This window comes from Rhamphochromis longiceps, linkage group LG12 (genome assembly GCF_057381845.1).
Source record: "Rhamphochromis longiceps isolate RC_006_pf linkage group LG12, R_longiceps_female_GT1.1, whole genome shotgun sequence".
Lineage (NCBI taxonomy): Eukaryota > Metazoa > Chordata > Actinopteri > Cichliformes > Cichlidae > Rhamphochromis > Rhamphochromis longiceps.
In genome coordinates, this window is record NC_140568.1 from 18,455,301 (window position 1) to 18,462,603 (window position 7,303).

The following is a 7,303-nucleotide window of genomic DNA, read 5'->3' on the forward strand; positions in this document are numbered from 1 at the left end:
TTGTCCTGAAGCAGTAGGACGTAGAAACTTTCTTCGCAGATATAGACACAGATATATTCATTGTGTGATCTTCTCTGAACAGTGTAGACTAACGGCCTCTTTATTAAGTACAGATTATAAATATCTCATCAGTCAGTCACATGGAAGCAACTCAACTCATTTAGGCATGTAGACATGGTCAGTACAACCTGCTGAAGTTCAAACCGAGCATCTGAATGGAGAAGGAAGGTGATTTAAGTGACATTAAATGTGGGATGGTTCTTGTTGGTAGATGGGCTGGTCTGAGTAATTCACAAACTGCTGATCTAACAGGATTTCCTCACACAACTATCTCTAGCGTGGTCTAAAAAAAGAGCAAATATCCAGTCAGGGGCAGTTCTCTGGAGGAAAATACCTTGTTGATGTTAGAGTTCAGAGAAGAATGGGCAGACTGCTTTAAGCTGATAGGAAGGCGACAGTAAGTCAGACCGCTATTTGTTACAACCAGGTCTAAAGAAGCAGTAGCAGAAGACCACGCTGCAAGCAGCTCAACAAAATCAGATGAAAGAAGACTGGAAAAATGTTCCCTGATGCGATGGTGGGGTCTTGATTTCTGACGTTACATTCAGATTGTGAGCTAACAATTTGGTGTAAACGACCTGAAAAAATAGTTCCATCCTGCCTCGTATCAACAGCTCGGGCTGCTGGGGGATTTTTTCCTGGAAGCCTCTTTGACCCAACTGGGCATTGTTTAAACATTACATCCGACCGGAGTATAAAGAATTAACCCAGTACTAGCAAAGGGTACCTAATAAAGTGACTGGTAAGTGTACTTGTATATGAGCACTGATCTGTGCTCCTAATCATTCCCATGTATACTAAACAGTTAGTCAGTACAGTAAAATCTTTCCAACAGTGAGTTTTGATATTAGAGACGCTTGAAGTGAAAATGTTGTTCCAGGCACGGAGTATAGTATATTACGTTTTACGAGTTACTTTCTTATCCATGGAAAGTGATCCCAGAGCAGCTTTAGTTTACATAACATTAGGAAATCATTTCAGGCAGAAACCCAATTAACAGCCTGACCTTTATAGCTGCATTTCCACTTCCCTTTGACAACACGTCTGCTTCATTTAGAGTCTGAAGCAGTATTTATACATCTTGTTGCCACATACTTAGAACTCAGATTCAATTATTTTGTATCTAACATGCTGTACATACAGACTGTATGATGTAACAGTAATATAGCGCATTCTTTTGAGGTGTCACCTCATTGTTTCACTGATTTATTTCCCCTGATTCTCCACCAGTTCTTCCTCCCACACCGGGGGAAATCAACCAAAAGCCAACAACAATTAAATGTATAAGATTTATAAGCGCCGGGCCTAGTCATATTATTGTTCCCTGAGAAATCCAACATCACCATGGAAACTCTAATAAAGAAGCAGTGGCCACAGAGGATTCATTTTGGGGCTAAAAGAATGTCACTTAGAATTGTGAAAGAAATTTTCACTTTCAGGTAGCCTTGCATGAGAGCACACACACACACACACACACACACACACACACACACACACACACACACACACACACACACACACACACACACACACACACCGTACGCATGATTCAAACCCTCCTTTTCAAGACCGTGGTGATACGGCAGCTGCTTATGTGACTGACAGACAAGCTGACTTAACAAAACTCAAACAAAAACAAAAAATGACAATCATAAATAAAATATGTGACATACGTACACATCCTGCCTGTCCATCTTCCCTTCACTGTCATTGCTACTGTTACTGGAAAGGAGAGGAGCTGAAAGTAAATGCAGTCTGACTGGTTATGTGGAAGCAGGTTAGGTATTAAACTGTGTGAAAACAGGTCATATTCAAATTTCCAAGTTCACTGAATCCAGCATACTGAGTATGACAGCAGAGCTGCAAACAATGCCTGGCAGCTGTAAAATTTTGCTTCTAATAAAAAATATTTTCTGTGCAGGAAGTAATTTTAGCCAAAGTCCCTGAAGAATTCCAAATACCAAATGCACATTTTCAGCAAATGCAGTGACTAGTTAAGCTGACAGGTCTATGTAAAAAGGCCAGCGCCTAACTCGTTATTTATTATATTTTTTTTAAATGATAAAGTCCTGTCCAGGGGGTATCCTGCTCCTCTCCACCCTATGGCAGCTGAGATAGGCTCCAGGCCCTGCAAGACCCTGAATTGGATAAGTACAAGACAATAGATGGATGGATGGATGATAAAGTCCTCACAAGTATAGAGTCGTACAGTACTGCTTTATCGTTGGCACAACCTCAGTATCGTCAGTCTTCTCTTTTAGGGGAAAAACATAATCAGAGTCATGTTTGTGCATGTTACAGACAGAACTAGGCTGAGCTTTATGGCCTCCTGCATATGTACGGTGTAAGCTGTACCCCAGCGCTGTAGTACAGTACAATTTAGTGTGGGGAACATTGTCTCATGAGGATAATCTAGAGCACAGAATGCTTAATACAGACGCAGGGATACGGAAAAGTGAGGCCTGACCTTCGGCCTACACCTATACACCTGTCGACTAAATTAGTCTGTGTGTTTGATGGAAAGGTTCGTATTTAGCTCTTACCCTCAAGCTCAGTGCTGTGGGCTTCTCTGCTACTGCATGAATGATGGCAGCATTAGTGCAGCAGAGGCATACTACAGTGCCATGACACTTTAAAACATCCTAATAAAGATAAAAAAGTAGCTACCGAGCCCATCTTTATCTCTACAGAGGCTTCACAGTGAAGGCTGTTAAAGGGAGGAAAGAAACAAGTTACATAGAAACGAATGGGCAGCGGATTGTCCTTATGAAGTTTGACTGCCTTTAACAACTTGAACTTTAAAGCTGCAGTAGGCAGAAATAACTCCCCCCACCTCCCCCTTTTGTACTAGGCCCCTCCCACCAGACCTGCTAAGGCTTCTATACAGTCCCCTTATTAAACCACTGAACCGCCACTAACCTATGTGGAGTTTTGTGCTTTCCTTACTACTTTATACACTCAACTAATTAGGTTTTAAAGGAGCTAAAGCCTGAAAACCAAACCCAGAGATAACTAGTTCTTCTGGTCAGGTCACTCTTAATAAAATGTTATGAAAGGTTATTATTATAAAACAGCAGCACTTTTGCACTTCACTCATGTGTAGCACAGACATATAAGGTTCATTTATCTTGTTATTCTTAAGATTTTTTTTGCCAATGTGTGTAGCCAGAAAAAAAAACATCATTGTTTATAAATTCTTAAATATATACACTTATATGTGTCTTTAACTTGTTATTTTAAGAGCGACATTAATGGGACATAGTACATACGCTGATTTCTAAGGTCATTAATTTAAGATCTTAATTGTAATGCAGATTGTATCCTAGTAGATTCTCATCTTCGTTGCCTAAATTTACCTACAGGCTGATCATTTAACCTCAAATTACAGCTTTAATAGTAATATATCTATAAATTCAATTAATCGCTCGATCTATATATCTGTATACACTGTATATAATATAGAAATGACGAACAACACTCAAAAACTAATTTAATTTGGAAAAAGTTTTCTAAAGTTTTTATATAAAAGTTTTGGGCGTCCTAACAGTCGATAAAAAGCGTCTTAAGCTTTCAGCTTCACCAGAATTAATTGTTAAGCTACAATGTCTCTGATATTTAAGGACTGTAGTTCTGATTCTTCATTCTATATTTAGTGGTGAGTTGAACAAAATTCCTTCGCAATTATAGACCGGTAATATAATATACTAAAATCAAAAGAACTGGGATGTATAATAAATGGGGGTTTTTTTTGTTGTTGTTGTTTTTAAATATAGAGATGTTAATAATTGCTGTATGTGTCAGGATGTTCATGCACTGAAAAAAAGGGACTGGCCATCTCTTGGATTTATGTAAGCATCTTGCATGTATTTAACACAATTGCCTCATGTTTTAAAGATAAATGTAACTATATAGTGTAAAAACGACATGATATGCAGAAAGGGTGTATTAAATTGTTCATATCATGTTCAGGTGAAGTAAGTCAATAAGATAGCAACGTTAAATCTCGTGAAACCACGCGTGATTTCATCTCGCGGGCTTTGGATCGTGGTTTAAAAAATGCATCCATCTCAGGCAAGTCGAGCAGCCAACTCTACGTTTTTTGGTATGTCTTGATTTTTTGAATTAATATTTACCATATTTCAGCCAAATGTAGTTAAACGTCTAGAGTGTCGCCATGTAACATGCTAAAAAAGAGCCGTTAGCTTATTTGCTGTTTTATCTGTTGTCAAAGAATTGGCGCTTTTTCATTTGAATTTGTCTTTGGCACAAGAGCCGTAATATCACATTAAACCTAATTGCGAGGCACTCATAACATAATTTGGTTTTCTGTGTGAATAGATTTGTCAACTGACTCTTCAGTTACATTGTGTATTTACTGCACCGTGGTGTTAGTGAGATTTTGGACATTGAACAGCTTTAGCTAATATCATCAGCGGTATTATGCTAGCTTACATCCCTACCCCTCCTGCCCTCACCTGCTGTCCTTTTGTTTTTGTTTTTGTTTTTGTTGATGCACATTGAGAGACCACATCTATTCTGCATTTCACCAGGAGTCAGCTGATGGATTGTGGGTTCAAGGTGTTATGGTAAGAAAGTATATTCTATTTTCGCTTAAGGTTTCTGTAACTTAATTATAATAGGTTTTTTATAATTATTAGGTGCATGCATACTCAAATAGACCACCCTATTAATACAACTGAGAAATCCAAAATCTGCCATAGGTTTAACTTATACCTGTATGTATTGTCAGAAAGGTGATTACTGGACTCACATTAATGCACACTTGAACTAAAATGAGGTTGTAACTTGTGGGTTCTTGGGTTGCAAATCAGAAATAAACATCTTTGGATTTTTTTAATCCCATAAGATCTGGAAACACAGTTTTTATTCAACAAAACATTACTGATTATTAACCAAGCACAGTGCCTGCTGTTATTTCAAAATAATTTTATGTCATTTCAGATGAAATGCAGCATTCCAGTGCATCCCAACCATGCCTTTACAGTCAAGGTTTCTGACGGAGCTGAGTTTCTCTCTGACAGTCTGCTGAAAGTGTTTGCAAAGTGATCGGGGGAACAGGGCACAAAGCTAAAGGATGTAGCTGCCATAATGACAGTAAGAACTTTAAAATTCTTTAACTACAAAGTGTATATGTATTGCATTAGGTCAGTAAAAGATTTTTATGCTGCATCCATTGAAACAGTCAACTATTACCTGTGAGTACTGATTCCACCGAAAGGATGCCATAATTTTCGTCATGCATTTACTGGCCCACTGAGAAAAATTGATCTTTTTAAAAAAATAAATGTTCTGGAAACTATATATCCATAAAGTTGATGTCAAACAGGAACTTTTGATATTTCTTTGTAGATGCTGGTGTTGCATGTTGACTGGTTTAAGTTTTTGTCTGGGATCATTTTCTTCTGTGCTACTGAAAAGTTCACAAATCTCTGTTTTCTTTGTTATAATACTTTAGGATGACATTAATGCTCGAAGGGAGTCCCTCATCAAAGTGCTCCGCATCTGTGTGAAAGACAATTGCAACATCTTGGTGCAGGAGTTCATGGTGAGTGTTTTATGAGTAGATTGTGGCTTTGCAACATTTAAAAATGCATTTAGTTATCCACTTGATCCTCATTGGACTGGTTAGGACCAGTAGTCCTCTTTAATAATTTGAAGTTCACATGAGGCCTGGTAGTGAACTCGGCCGCCGGCCCTTGAGGCCCCACCCCTGTATTAGGGGTCACATCAGTGTGAAAAAACTTTAAATTTGTCATTCTAGTGAACAAAGGAAAATCCCACCAATATTTACATTAGCTTTTGTTTGAAAAAAAAAAAAAAGACCAACAGCTAACCAAATTGTGGGGCTGAAAGTCTAAATTCTAACATCTTCTGAGTGACAAAACCTGGATTTCTGATGGGCCGGTGTCTTTCTAACAAAAACTAATGTAAAGCATTTGAAATTATTATGTTTTTCACTCTCTCTTAGAAACTCTGTTAGACCATGAATGGCAGCATGGCAGGCCACTCTTTGGCTATAGCTATTTACTATGTTGCTTGCATTGGTTTAAATTACTCTAACATTAGAACTGGTAGATTCAAAAGAGATGAGTTTAAAAGGGAATCTTAAAAAAATGTTTTGTGTTTAACCAGGACTTGACTGAGGCCACTGCACAGATTGAGAAAACCACAATGAACATCTGTCTCCAGAGGATGCACCAGGCAATGACTTTTCTGATGTTGGCATCATCATCGAGGGTATAGTAGTTCTTCAAGATCTGGATAACGTGACCTTTGCAGTAGCCATGCTGTTTGGACCTTTTTTATTCCTTCAATAGGAGTTACCCATCACAACTCTGCTACACTTTTGAGGTGATTCAAAGGGTGGTAATGGAGTTGGAAGCAACTCAGCTCTCAAGAAAAGTTCACAACTAAGACAAAACTGCTTCTGCAATGAAAGCTCACTGTTATGCATGTGAGGTGACCAGCTCTAGGTGAGAAGACATTTAAATCTCACACTTGTTCTGCTGCATTTTTGAAGCTCAATTCCAGGAACAGATCGCAGGGTTCATTTTTATATACACTGCAACTGCCATGAGGACGAGCCGTTTTTTTGTTGTTGTTGTTGTTGTTTGTTTTTCCTTTTACTCTGTACAAGTTCTCTGTTTGGCAGCATTTTTAAATTTCTCTTTGTATTTTTTCTTTCTTTTACTAGTGAAGAGATGTAGCATGAACAGTTATGCAGTCTAAATATCCCATATGGGCCGTGTGAAATGGTATTTTCAGTTTCATTCAGTTGAAGTAAGGAACGTTGAATATTTCTAAGTGTGCTGTTTTGAACCAAGATGTCACAGTATGATCAGTGCTGTAATTTTTGACAGTCACTGTATCAATGTTATTTTTGCATCTCTTGAATAAAGGTTTTGACCTGCAAGTGCTAATTTCTTTAGTTATTGGGGTAAAATGGGTAATGTTAATAGGAAGGTGTTTGCCAATTCAGTAACCTAATTTAATGTTAATGGAAACTAACATTATCTCAAATTGTTTAGTTATAATTGTTGTTTAACTGAATCTTGACGTCAGAGGCCTTAAATAGAATGTTTTGATTTGTTCTTTCCCAACATTTTTCAAAAGAAAGAGTCTAATTTCTTTGCTGTGATTGATTCCAGAGAACACGGAAGAACTGACATTATTTAACTGTTGATTTATATAGATTCAGTAGTGGAGTAATGTCAGTTTAATT

General features: G+C 37.8%; 1 long non-coding RNA gene across 2 annotated transcripts; it reads left to right on the forward strand.

Annotated features, from left to right (window-relative positions):
• The first annotated feature begins 4,137 nt into the window (after positions 1–4,137).
• LOC146657152 (uncharacterized) lies at positions 4,138–6,677 on the forward strand. 2 transcript variants are annotated; one of them, XR_014914204.1, is made up of 5 exons: positions 4,138–4,162; positions 4,583–4,646; positions 5,023–5,175; positions 5,537–5,626; positions 6,214–6,677. It is a non-coding gene; the product is annotated as an uncharacterized LOC146657152 (long non-coding RNA). The 2 variants fall into 2 exon arrangements; XR_014914203.1 differs by lacking the exon at positions 4,138–4,162 and having other exon boundaries at positions 4,516–4,646.
• The last annotated feature ends 626 nt before the right edge of the window (positions 6,678–7,303 follow it).